Source organism: Kogia breviceps, chromosome 1 (genome assembly GCF_026419965.1).
Source record: "Kogia breviceps isolate mKogBre1 chromosome 1, mKogBre1 haplotype 1, whole genome shotgun sequence".
NCBI lineage: Eukaryota > Metazoa > Chordata > Mammalia > Artiodactyla > Physeteridae > Kogia > Kogia breviceps.
In genome coordinates this window covers 36,244,733-36,259,216 of record NC_081310.1, presented here as the reverse complement: position 1 = coordinate 36,259,216, position 14,484 = coordinate 36,244,733, and the positions used below count along the sequence as shown (strand labels likewise).

The 14,484-nt window shown below is 37.6% G+C and overlaps 2 protein-coding genes across 10 annotated transcripts in view; one reads left to right on the top strand and one right to left on the bottom strand.

Annotated features, from left to right (window-relative positions):
• The window catches only part of CHML (CHM like Rab escort protein), a 261,691-nt gene that overhangs the window by 230,238 nt on the left and 16,969 nt on the right, over positions 1-14,484 (top strand). The window lies entirely within an intron of this gene.
• The window catches only part of LOC136793499 (WD repeat-containing protein 64-like), a 40,968-nt gene that overhangs the window by 20,692 nt on the left and 5,792 nt on the right, over positions 1-14,484 (bottom strand). Inside the window, exon 2 of the mRNA XM_067024548.1 lies at positions 4,586-4,716. The gene's annotated coding sequence lies outside the window, so the exon portion shown is untranslated. The remainder of the gene's footprint in view (positions 1-4,585; positions 4,717-14,484) is intronic.

Genomic DNA, 14,484 nt, shown 5'->3' with positions numbered 1-14,484 from the left:
TGTATATGCCTGGTAGACATCATACACAAATAATGACAATTTTGTATTTTTTCATAAATTATTACATATCACTTTTTTTTCTCTCCTTACAACCTCCAATAAAATGTTGAAGACTAGTGGTGATAATAGGCATCCTTTTCTTGTTCTTGACTTTAATGGGAGTGTTTCTAGTATTTAACTATTAAATATGATCCTTGATTAAATATATTCCTAGTAACTCTCTATGGTGAACACATCCTAATGTGACTCCTCACCACACACATACAATGAGTCACACTTTTGTGTCATCTCCATCCCTTGAGTATGCATAGAACCTGTGACTTGCTTTTAACCAAAAGAATAAAGCAAATGAAATGGGCTGTTTCCTCTCATAATTATATTATTTAAGACTCTGTCTTCATGGACTATGGAGATAGAGATTCTCTTGCCAACCTTGAGGAAGCAAAGTTGTGAACTGTCTATGTAGAGGGCTATGTGGCAGAGAACTGCAGACAGCCTCTAGGACATGAGGGCAGCTTCCAATCTCCAGCTTCCAGCCAATAAAGAGATGAGTCCTTCAGTCATACAAAAACAAGTAACTGAATTCTGCTAACTCTCTGAATTAGGTTGGAAACAGATTTTCCTCTAATCAAGCCTCTAAATGATAATACCTTGATTGCAGCCTTGTGAGACCCTGAGAAGAGGACCCAATTGAGCTGTGCCCAGACTCCTGATCTATGGCACTTGTGAGATAATAAATGTTTCTTTTTTTTATTCTCTATTTTTAAAAATTGAAATATAGTTGATTTACAATGTTGTGCTAATTTCTGCTGTACAGCAAAGTAACTCAGTTTTACACATATATACATTTTTAATATTCTTTTCCATTATGTTTTATCCAAGAAGATTGGATGTAGTTCCCTGTGCTATATAGTAGGACCTCGTTGTCCATCTATTCTAAATGTAGTAGTTTGCATCTACTAACCCCAAACTTCCAGTCCTTCCCTCCCCTCCCCCCTCCCCCTTGGCAACCACAAATCTGTTCTCTATGTCTGTGAGTCTGTTTCTGTTTTGTAGATAGGTTCATTTGTGCCATATTTTAGATTCCACATATAAGTGATATTATATGGTATTTGTCTTTCCCTTTCTGACTTACTTCACTTAGTATGGTAAACTCTACTTGCATTCATGTTGCTGCAAATGGCATTATTTCATTCTTTTTTATGGTCGAGTAGTATTCCATTGTATACATATACACCACATCTTCTTTATCCATTCATCTGCTGATGGGTATTTAGGTTGTTTCCATGTCTTGGCTATCATGAATAGTACTGCTATGAACATAGGGGTGGGTATAATTTTGTCTGGGTATATGCCCAGGAGTGGGATTTCTGGATCATATGGTGGTTCAATTTTTAGTTTTTTGAGAAACCTTCATACTGTTTTCCACAGTGGCTACACTAACTTACATTCCTACCAACATTGTAGGAGGGTTCCCTTGTCTCCACACCCTCTCCAACATTTGTTATTTATAGATTTTTTTAAATGATGGCCATTCTGACCAGTGTGAGGTGGTATCTCGTAGTTTTGATTTGCATTTCTCTAATAACTAATGATGTTGAGCATCTTTTCATGTGCCTACTGGCCACCTGTATGTCTTCTTTGGAGAAATATCTATTTGTTGTTGTTAAGTTGTATGAACTGTTTGTATATTTTGGAGATTAAGCCCTGTTGGTTGCATCTTTTGTAAATATTTTCTCTCATTCCATAGGTTGTCTTTTCTTTTTTTTTTTTTTTTATGGTTTCCTTCACTGTGCAAAAGCTTGTAAGTTTGATTAGGTCCCATTTGTTTACTTTTGTTTTTATTTCTATTTCCTTGGGAGATTGACCTAAGAAATTGTTGGTATGATTTATGTCAGAGAATATATTGCCTATCCTCTCTTCTAGGACTTTTATGGTTTCATGTCTTATGTTTAAGTCTTTAAGCCATAGTTTATTTTTGTGCATGGTATGAGGATGTGTTCTAACTTTGTTGATTTATATGCAAGTGTCCAACTTTCAAGCACCACTTGCTGAAGAGACTGTCTGTTTCGTATTGTACATTCTTGCCTCCTTTGTCAAAGATTAACTGACCATGGGTGTGTGGGTTTATTTCTGGGCTTTCCATTCTGTTCCATTGATCTGTATGTCTGGTTTTGTGCTAATACCACACTGTTTTGATTACTGTAGCTTTGTAGTATTGTCTGAAGTCTGGGAGAGTTATGCCTCCCACATTGGTTTTTTTTTTTTTCCTCAGGACTGCTTTGGCAATTCTGGGTCTTTTATGGTTCCATATAAGGTTTAGTATTATTTTCTCTAGTTCTGTGAAAAATGTCATGGTAATCTGATAGGGATTGCATTAAATCTGTAGATTGCTTTGGGTAATATTGCCATTTTAATAATATTAATTCTTCCAGTCCAAGGGCATGGGATATCTTTCCACTTCTTTGAATCATCTTTAATTTCCTTTATTAACTTTTTATAGTTCTCAGTGTCTTTCACCTGTAAAACTTTCACCAAGTCTTTCACCTCCTTAGTCAGGTTTATTCCTAGGTTTTTATTTATTTATTTATTTATTGGTGCAATTTTTAAAGGTATTATTTTTTTACATTCCCTTTCTGATCTTTCATTGTTAGTGTAAAGAGATGCAACCAATTTCTGAATGTTAATCTTGTATCCTGCTACTTTGCTGAATTCATTTATTAGATCTAGTAGTTTTTGTGTGGAGTCCTTAGGGTTTTCTTTATATGGTATCATGTCATCTGCATATAGTAACAATTTTTACCTCCTCTCTTCCAATTTGGATACATTTCATTTCTTTTTCTTGTCTGATTGCTGTGACAAGGACTTCCAATACTATGTGGAATGGAAGTGGTGAGAGTGGGCATTCTTGTCTTCTTCCATATTTTAGTGGGAAGGCTTTCAGCTTTCCACCATTGAGTATTATATTGGCTGTGGGTTTGTCATAAACAGCTTTTATTATGTTGAGATATGTTTCCTCTATACCCACTTTGGTAAGAATTTCTATCATGAATGGATGTTGAATTTTGTCAAATGCTTTCTTGAAGTTGCTAAATTTAGATAAAAGGAAATCCTGCTGTTTACAACAACATGGCTGGAACTTGAGGATATTATGCTAAGTGAAACAAGTCAGATGCAGAGAATCAGGGTGTGTGATCAGCTTGTGCTCAAGTCCCTGATTAGCTGATGTCTTGGAATCTCAATTTTCAGTTTTCTGGTTCTAACCAGTCTGGGGGCTACATGCTGGGGGCATACTGATGCAGGTAACTTCTGGTTAACTTACAGTTAACCTGGTGGGGGTTTTAGTATCTTCAGAACAACTTAGGAATGTGCTTCAGACTTATCTTTACCTTTGAAACAGAACTGGGAGTCTTTGTGACTGAGTTATTATGTTTAACTGTTTAAGTTACAGCCATAACTGCTTAAGTTATGGCTACTCTCCTTCCTGAATCTCCTATCTTTGTTTCTGCATTCTTTACTTCCCCAAACATTAATTGCTAAGGCCTATTCTTTGTTCTACATGGAGGGCCTAGGAGGTCATGGTGTATTTCTATAGCTGCTTTTCCCAATCAACAATTAGCAGGGACACAGAGGATTCAGTCACCAGGAAGGTTCCCCAGGGTCCTTCTCAGTTTCAGTGTGGGAATTACACGTTCTTTAAAGGCTTAATAGAAACATTTTTTTGTTTGTAATTTTTTCCCGAAATTAATTGATGAATTTGTTTGCTTGGTTTTGGGGATTTTGAGCTATCATTTATTATTGGTTTATAATTTTATTATATTGGGATTTATTGAAATATTATTTTTAGCTTTCTCCATGGTCAATTTTGTGATGTCCCTGTATATAGTTGAGATGTATCTTTTCTATATCTTGGATTCAAAGTTCTATTTATACATATTTACCAGCTCCTTAAATGTGATAGTCAGATCCATTAAATCCTTGCTTTTTCTTTTGCCTACTATATCTACTGATTTTTCAGAGAGAGCCATAAAATTTAAAAATCATTTTGACTACTCTGTATGCAGTGTGCGATTTTTTCAATTGTAAGTTACCTCAAATCCTTTTAGATTTAGAAACAAATCTATAGGATGTAGTATTCTGTGAGTTTAAGTGAAGTCTGGAGTCTTTCCCTCCTCCTTTTCCATAGTTCATAGATTACTTTGCAACCAAACATGCTTCTATATGTTCTTCCAACAACACCACAGTGATATCTAAGGAGTCAATACTGTACCAATCAGAAAATGACTCAGGAAACATTAGTTGGTCAACCTCAGCCTTTTTCTTCTCTTAAAAATATGGATACACTGAAATTTGTATAAACTGACACTATTGAAAAAGAATACCTCATTTAGAATGTAATGAAGTTCAAACATCTGTCTGCCTTACTCTCTTAATTATGGACAGTGCCATGCCTTTATGGGTATAAGCATTTAAATGTGCCACACACATACTGTGGGTTTAACCCCTGTGGGAGCAACACTTTATTTTTGCTGAACAAAGAAAAATAATACCTGGATTTCATATTACAAATATGAAAAATGACTACCTCACACCAGTCTATAGATGCATCAGGGTTGTTGCAGAGTTTCCTGTAAAAGTATTTCACATCTTGATTCTTCACTTCTGGACCAAAGATTTCCTGTACTGTCGCATGAAACTTGTCATAATCAATTGCATCTGCATTGTAACAAAACACAAGAACATTGTCATAAAATTCAAAGAAATATCTTGCATTTTTCCGCCGCTTTTTTCCCATTTTCTAATCTATTTCATTATTTCAACCTATAAAAATCATATTCTTCTAAAGTTTAAAGATCTTTTCATGGGAACATAACTAGGCTCTTGGCTAGAATATTACTTAGAAGAAAATATTTTACTTTGGTGTTTAGTATCTCCTCCATAGATTTTGTCTCAATTATTTTAGGCATTTTGTTCAGGAATACAAAGATAAGAAAGTGAATTATTTCTTTCCTATTGGGAAAAAGTTTTACTAACAGGAGTGTTTGCTAGAGCTAATCTTGGGTGGAAGATAGAAGTGAGCAAAGAGCAATTCTTTTTTTGTTGTTTTTTTTTCTTGCCAAAATTTTATTATTTTATTTTTTACATGATGTCTTTAATTCATCTCAGCATATTTTTACATATGATGTAAAGTGAGGGTGTTTCATTTTGGATTTTCTAAGAAGCAGATCCCAAGACAGATGCAGAATTGCAAGAGATTTATCGGGGGGAAACTCCTATGATAAAAGAAGAATGGGAGCAGGAGTAAATGATGAGAGACTTCAGATCATAATAGAGTTCTGATACATATTAAGGGAAAGATAGGTGAATTCATTCAACCCATGAAAAACAGGTCTCTGTACCAGTTTTCAACAGGACTCCCAATGACCCTGAGCCTTCACTTGTCCCCTACTCCTCTTAGGTCTCAGCAAAGATATTGTTACTGGAAGTGGTGTGGTAAGAACCTACCTGCAGGTTCCTTGGTTCCTAGGATTCTCCTGCCCCTACACCCTTGTAATTCATTATTTTCCACACTTTATCTAAATCCTTTTAATACAGAGCCCATTCAATGTTCTTCATATTTACAGTCATTGTTTGGGTACCTTCCATCTTTCTCTTTACCATTTGCAGTTGTACTGTAATATTTGAAAGGCTCCAATCTCTTTTGCACTATCTCTTCTAAATTCTCTCCCTTTGAAATAATTTTTATTAATGTAAAATTTCCTAAAGCCTTGGATAATATCTGACTTTGCCTGACTTTTTATCACTGGCTGCCATATGCTAGACAGAGTAAAAAAAAAAATCTGGACTCTAGCTCTGTCAATTATTGATTTTTGTGAGCCACACTAGTAACTTAATATCTCTGACTTTCCACTTTCCCATATATTATATGGGCAAAATTACAATCACTACAAAGAACAATTGTTGATTGATTCTTTGACACTGTAAACAGACACGCACACAAACCACACCATTGATTGAATATTGATTTTGACAAATTTTGTGATTTACTGGGGTATAGCTATTGGGTCTTAGGACCAGAAGGAGTTAGACACAAATATGCATTAAGCAACTGTTATGTGTCACAACTGAGCTAGACAGTGGTCTTAGAATGGAAAACTAGATAGACAAGACCCCTTCCTCTGTAGTTTACATTCTAGTGGGAGAAACAGAAAATCAACAAGTGAACAAAATATTTACAGATTGTGACAGGCAAGACTAATTATTAGAGATGGACATTGGATTAGTGGTTATCAGTGTAAAAGGGCACAAGAGAACATTCTGGAATGATAGAAATGTTCCCTGTCTTGATCCGGTTGGTAACTACAGGTATGTTTACATATGTCCAAATTTATCAAGTTATACACTTAAGATTAGTGCTCTTTCTGTGCTTTACTGTATGTAGGCCATACCTTAGTAACAACGTGAGAATCATTAAGTATAGAGTGAGATAAGTACTCAGAAGGAAACCAATAGGGAGCTGTGATAGAATTATCTAGTGCTGGTGTGTGGGGGTGGACCCGAGGGAATCTCTTTCTAAGGACAGGTTAAAAAAAATAAAGCTGAGACCTGATAAGCAAAGGGAGTCAGCCATGTGCAAAGGTAGACAAGAGGATTTTAGGCAGAGGCTGACAAACACAAAGACACTGAGGCAGGAAAGATCTTGGTGCATTCTGGGAAGGTCAGTGACATGAAGTATAGTGAGGACTGGGGAAGGTACCATGAGGTGAGATCAGAGAGGAAGGAGGGTCAAGCTAGAGTTAGAAGTTTGTATCTTATTCTAAGCATAATGGTGAGCTATCACTAGAGAGTTTGAAAGACACTGGTGGCTGTGAGGAGATAAGAGTGAAAGCTATAAAATCACTGAGGGGCTAGTGCATTTAACCCGGGTTTCAAATGTGGAGGCTTAGGCCAGGATGATACTAAGGGTGATGGTATATCCTGAGCTGCCATGGAAGTCTCATTTATGCCTGCTTTCTCAACTTATTATTATTATTTTTAGGCCACGCCCTGCCACATGTGGGATCATAGTTCCCTACCCAGGGATCAAACCCATGCCCCCTGCATTGGGAGCATGGAGTCTTCTTAACCACTGGACCACCAGGGAAGTCCCTCAACTTGATTATTAATAACACCCCCTGGGCTTCCCTGGTGGCGCAGTGGTTGAGAATCCGCCTGCCAATTCAGGGGACACGGGTTCGTGCCCCAATCCGGGAAGATCCCACATGCCGCGGAGCGGCTGGGCCCGTGAGCCATGGCCACTGAGCCTGCGCGTCCGGAGCCTGTGCTCCGCAATGGGAGAGGCCACAACAGTGAGAGGCCCGCGTACCACACACACACACACACACACACCTGAGATTGTGAGATATGGTTGGAAGTAGAATTGCAAAGACTTGCTATTAGCTTGGAAGTTGTTGGGGACAAAGTTGTGATTGAAGGACAGGCTGGATTCTATTGTAATGGTTGCCATTCAGAGTGTTTGCCCTCCCTCTCTCACAGGGCTATTTGGCCACGTCAGCAGACATTTTTTGATTGTTACAACTAGGATGGGGGTGCTACTGACATCTGGTGGCTAGAGGCCAGAGATGCCACTAAACATTCTGCAATGCACAGGATAGCCTGCCCCACCCGCGGCCTCACACACATACACATATACAGAACAAAGAATTATCCAGCCCCAAATGTCAATGGTGTCAAGGTTGAGAAACCCTGTTCTAGAATGACACTCAGGTTTCTAATTTCAAAACTCAGCAGATGTTGGTACTATTTACCAAAACAGGGGCAAATGAATAAGGACCATAATTCTTGGGGAAAATAAACCATTCAGTCTTGGTCATATTAAGTTTGATATTCATATGAGAGATCCAAATAACTTAGCTGTTTTAAATTCATACCAAATAGTACAAGATAGTTGTCTCATTCTAAATGCCACTGGATGAGGATTATAAGACTTTACTTTCCTGGGATGATTTTAATTCTATTGGGTAATTGACAAGAAAATTTAAGAACAATATTGTACAGATGAAATCCTGCAATGTACTTGGTATCATTTTTGAGGTAAACAACTGTTCCATTAGAAATGTTCTCTCTAGTTCTTAGCTTCCTGCCTATGGTCAGAGGTAGACCCTATTGTCCTGTATTTATAAGGGAATATGAATATATGCCAGTATTAGCAGTCTGATCAAAGTTCAGATTACATTTCTCCCTTTTCAGCCTTTCAGTTTAGTCCCTGTCATAAAGGTAATTTATCTAGCAGTACTTAGTTTTGATCAAATCTAATATATATACATATAAATATAAACTATACTATAGAACACTATAGTATAATTATAATATATTATAAAATATATATCTATATATCTATAATATATATATGTTCTCTCTCTCTAAATATATATATATGCGTGTGTGTGTGTATACAAACATATGTACTACAGAAGAAGGAAATTTTCAGTGTGGCTTTGTAATTGCAAGCTTGTAAATGTAAGCAAGGTTAACTTGTTAATTTAGCACACCTTTAAGGCATACTTCCTGGCTTCAGACTCTGGGCGAACCCTGGGGTTACAAAGCCTTCAAAGCACTCACAATTCAATGCAAGAAAAAAAGGGGCAGGTATTTAATAGTCACATGTATATAAATTTCTGCAGCTTAAGATTAGCAGGTATATTCCTTGTGATGCCAATAAAGAACGTCAAATGTTCTAAGGATGGCTTTGCTTAGGGAAAGTTTGGAAGTTTTTATGAAGAAGTGATATTTGATTTGGGTCTTGAAAAATGAGCAAGAGTTTATAGGCACAAAAGTGGGAGGAAATGCACTACACATTGCAAGGATGACACGTGCAAAATCAGAGTCATTAAGAGTATGCTATGCTTGGAAATGCTGAGAGATTCATGTTAGGGCAGAGGTGCATGAAGGGAAGTTCCAGGAGCTGAAGCTAGAAAGGTAGGTTAAAGGATGACTGTGAATAGACCTGGATGCCAAGTTACTGTATATGGAATTTAAGGGTGAGCTAATAAGCCAGGAATGTGGCAATTCAAAACAGATTTTTAAAGGAAAATCTCCCTGCAGAAGTATACAGAAAGGAATAACTCTGGCAAGAAGACCATTATATCAAGAGGCTGCTATAATAACCCAAGAGTGAGATACCATAAAATAGTCAAAATTTATACCAAGACACCTGGCTTAGGAGACTAGGTAGATGATGTCTATGCTAGAAGACTGAGAGACAACACAGGCAAAGCTCAAGAAAAAAAGAGGCAAAGAAAGAATTACAAGAGGAAAAAATAAGAAGAGAGTGGTGTGATGAGAGACATTGAAGGAGAAAATATCTAGAAATAGTGGCAGCTAACTGTTAATGTAGTAAAATGGCCAAGTAAGCTGGAAAATATAAACAAGTTATTGAATTTGGCAGGCATATTAGGTGACCGAATACCTAGGTAAAAAACATTTTTTCAGCAAAGTGATGAGGGAAGCCAGACTTGAGTTGATTGAAAACAAAATGGTGACACTATGGGGAAATTTAGTGGAGAAGCAAAGGAAAGACATACAGCTTAAAAGGAAGAGAAAGTCAAGGTCAGGACCATGGTTATAATTTTAGTTTTAGAAGACAAAGCCAGTGGAAAAGGAGGTTTTGCAGTTGTTGCAGCAAGGTGATAGCTCTGGATGGGAGGAGGGATGGAAGAAAGTGGAAGAAAGGACAGGTGCTGCTTTGGGTAATTTGGAAGTGGAAGAAAGGGAATTTGAGAGAATTCTTGTCTTTTGGCTTTGCTTTCACTTATGATGTTGGAAGCTTGACTGAGTGGAGGTGAGTTCCTGTAGAGGATTCAGAAAAAGTGGCAAGGGTTTGGAAAATCAGTTATACAGAGAGTTAAAACAAACTGACTAGGGAGAAATGAAAGCTTATTGAGTAGTTTAGAAAGCCCAGCCAAATTCTCTGTCATCTAACAAAAGCATATCTGAAAGGTCTGAATCAGCTGTAACACTTAGGAATTGAACGACTTGAGAGATGATTTATCCGTACCTCTCATTTTTTAACAAATAAAATGGGGATATGGCAATAATAGTAATAGTTGTATATTAGAATTGTTATGAGAAGTAATTAAATTATATTTATTAAAGTGACTTGTAAATTCTTAAATACTATTCAAATAATACCATTTTGGGTTTGAACACCCAAAATCAACATTTTCACTTATTCATGACTATACAACCTGGCATATTAAGAGGCTGGCCATGTTGACCCTTTAGCAGTTATGTGGGCCCTGCTTCTTTCCTCACACCAGCAGGATTTGTTCTGTTAGCCTTTTACTCTGCTGTTAAGCCTTGCTCTTCACTGCTGTCCTCAATGCTCTGAAGCTGCACACTATACCACTCCCCTTCAACCTTGACCATGGAGCTGTACTTTCAGTTCTGTGCTGGTATCTGCTGCTAATAATCCTGGCAGACCACTGTTCACCACCTTTCCCTTACCTTCTCATGCTTGAAAGTATTCTAGCTTAAAGACGTGGGGAGAGGCCCAGAGAGTGAATCATGGTGACGTAGGAAACTTTGCCTTACTTATAAATGTCTTTATGATCTTGTGATATCGTTAAGTAAAGAGATGGCAGGTGGCTCATGTGGCTTGCTAATGGTCACTATGCACTACTAAGAGTCCCAGGGCGATCAGTGAGCCATCAAATGGTAGATCCCACAGAAGAACGCTTAAATGTCATTTAATCCAACCCCCTAATTTTATACTTGAGTCAACTAACATTCAGAAAAATGAAAAGAGCTTCCTCAAGTCCACTTAGCTATTCAAGGACAGATTCAGAACGAGGACTTGAGGCCCCCCATTCAATGTCTTTGCTATTAAGCTATGTTGCTTCTCCATGATGGCTTAAAACTCTTCCCAGTTCTAATCAACAGACCCAACTGGACTGCCCTGTGATCACTGATCTTACCTTCTTTCTGGATAAAAAGGCCAGCTCTTTCATCTCTTTTCTGGGCTGCCATACGTTCAACCAATTTTTCAAACCCTCTCAAGGCTGTCCTGAAATTGCTAATCTGAAGTGCAAGGTTGAAATGTTTTTCTTCCCTGATATCCATAGGGACGTAGGGAATCTTTTATTTCTGTTCAGAAATAACAATGTAAATTTGCCAACTTGGAAAACTTTCCAGTTGTTACAATGCCTCCCTGTTACCTCAATTTTTGCCCTAGGTCTCATTCCTTTGATCTTAAAATCCCATACTGTGGGTAGGAATAAGAGTTGCTGCCACTAGGATGTTAGCATGGAGAAATAATGACTTTGGTCTAGTGCATTTCATATAGGCAAACATTTCAGTAAAAATCCTGACCTCATAATGTTACCAGTGTCCTGCATATGGTCCTTATTGCATCATAATATACCTGTAACATCATCCTTCCTTCATAAGGAGGAGATTGAGATTTCTTTCCCCACAAATTGTGTGTGTGTGTGTGTGTGTGTGTGTGTGTGTGTACACTGCCTAAGAGGAAAGAAAAATGGGTAAAGACCAAGTAAGGAAACTGGGGGGGATAAGTCAAAGGACAAGTGTTAGGGAGATCAGAGAAGGCCTCATTAATAGAAAGACATCTGGGTACAGACCAGAGGGACATAAAGTAGCAAGCCATGTGGGTAAATGTAGAAGGGTGTTCCAAGAACAGAAGCCATAAAGTCCTGAGATCAAAGTGTGCTTCACGTATTTGAGAAACAACGAAGAGATCGTGTGACAGGGGTGATGTGGGTTGGGGAAGAGAGGTGGGGAGATAAGGTCGGAGAGTCGGGGGGCAGGGAGCAGATCTGTTGTAAGGACAGTCTATACAGTATCCCTAATCTACTATTGAGTAGAATACTGATATGATCTGATTCACAATTGAAAAGTATTGTTTTAGCTGCTTTGTGGAGGCAAACTTAAGGAGAGAAAGAATAGAAGCAGAGAAACAAATTAGGTGGCAATTTCAATAATCCAAGTAAGAGTTAATAGTGGTTTAGATTAGGATATTAGAGATGAAGGTAGGCCTAAGATGTCAGATTGTGTGAGGGTAAATATGACAGAATTTGCTGATAGATTAGATGAGAGTGTGATAGCAAGAGAAGGATCAAGAATAACTCCAGGGATTCTGGAAGGATAGAGTAGTTACTCATTTTGGGGGAGCAAAATTTTGGGGGAAGAATTAAGAGTTCAATTTGGGATGCGTTAAGTTTGAGATGTCTATTAGATAAACAATTGTGGAGATTGAATAGTCAGATATAAAAGTCCAGGGTTCAGGGGAGAGCTTGAGAATCATCAACATTTAGGTGGTATTCAGAGCCATTGGACTGGATGAGACCTCCTTGAAGAAGCAAAATAACTGAGGACCAAATCCTGAGCATGCCAGTGTTCAGAGGTCAGAGTGATCAGGAAGAACCACTGACAGAGACTAAGTAGGAGTGGCCAATAAGGTAGAAGAGCCAAGAGAAAGGAGTATTTCAGAAACCAAGAGAAGAAGGTGTTTTGAAAAGGAAGGAGACATTGGAAGGACTATCAGTTTACTCAATAAAGAAATTGCATGGGAAGAAAAAAGAAGGAAGGAGAACCTGCAGGTTAAAAGGAACTTTAAAGACACACCAACTAGTCATAGTATGTTGACTGTATTTAGATCCTGACTCAACAATCAAACTGAAAAATAATTCCAACACGTCTGAGATCATTGGAAATTGGAACACTGACTAGATATTTGATGATACTGAGAAGTTACTGTTCATTATTTTAGATGTAATAATTATATATTATATTATATTATTGTTATGTGATATATTTTAGAGTGTGAAATAAAATTCATGTTTTATGGCAAGACAAGAAAAATTTAAACATAAAATATTTCTCTGCCCTTTGGCCTCCTCTCTGTCCTCTACTGTGCATTGTGTATCTGCATTATGCATTGACCACACCTTCCCCAAAAGTAGAAATACCTGAAAAAGCAACATTCTCTTAGCACCAAAAAAACAGATCCTTAAAGGATAACACTACTTTTTCATCTTGTAAGGGGCCACAGTGACACTTAGATCTGAACTGTGTAAACTGTCAATAATACATCATTTAATGTACAGCCCTCTGTCTCAAAAAACTTCACAAGAACTGTGCCTTGACTTCTAACAGGCAGAAAAGTTCTTGGAGCTTTCTCAGATGCTGTTCCTGGGTTATAATTCTCAAATTTGGCTAAAATTGAAATTTTCCATTTCTTTCATAGATTGACTATTGATTAAGTTTCATCGACAAGAGCTACATACTGAAATATTTACAGATAAGCGTTAAAATACAAATGAGTGGCAAACTGTGCCAAATACTGATGATAGGCTATATAAGGTGAGGACTGATGATTAGCCATTGGTATGTGCATTATGGTGACCTTGAGAAACACTATCTCAGTGGAATGGTGGATCAAAGAGAGAGTGGGAGGAGGGACTGTGGAAACAAGAAGTATAAATGCATATTATGGCAGTGGCTTTTGGGAACATCTTAGAAGTATAAGCTGGAGCAATTCACAATTATTGTGGTCATTTATAGAGCTACAGGATGCAGTGGTTACCTGTATTTTCTCAATTGCAAAAATGATATAACCATCAGTCTAAAGAACTTAAAAGATATCACTCATGTTCCCACCACTCTTACAAAACTATTGATTTTAGAATATTGCCTTCTAGGCTGAGGCCACATACTTTGATAATTGTATGCAGTTTCAATAGAATCATGCACATTATTTAGATATTAATGTATTCTTTCATAAATCTGTACCCATATTTCTAATATCCTTCTAAGTATATATTTTTCCATTTATTTTTCTCAACCAAATATTTAATTATTTTATTCATTGTTTTTTTACATATAAATGATTGTGAAGGTGATTGATATAAAAATTCAGAAGCAAGCACACATCTAGCTGTGTAAGGAAAGAAATAATATTGCCACTTAGAGAAAGGCTCTAGTTAAAAAAAAATAGTTGGAATGATTTCCCTGAGCTATTTGACTTCAGGTTCTATGAGACTAATGAGATCTTGAGTGTGGAAGTCAGTGGCCAAGACCATGACATAAGGCCCATTGTTAGGTCCTCAGCTGGTCTGTGACATGGCCCAGGCACCAGCTATCTGGTAGAAATCCTGTCAGGTGCAATAGGTTGCTCTGCTTTTTCTGCTTCTGAGTTCACCCTAGTCAACTCTAGTTATCAACATAAGTAAGTAAAGGACCCCTCTGGCGTGAAATGAGGATTCTTGACTGGTGCGTGTGGCAGGGCAGGCAGGAGCTTCAACATTGCATGATGCTGTCCAGTCACGTAGTACTAAGAATCTGGGCCATGTTCACCCAGGTATTTACAGGATAAAAAAAATAATACAAGAGCAGAAGGTACCTTGATAACTCCCCTCCACATGTCTGTCTCTTGAGTTACAATGCTACAGCCAAAACCGATGTCAT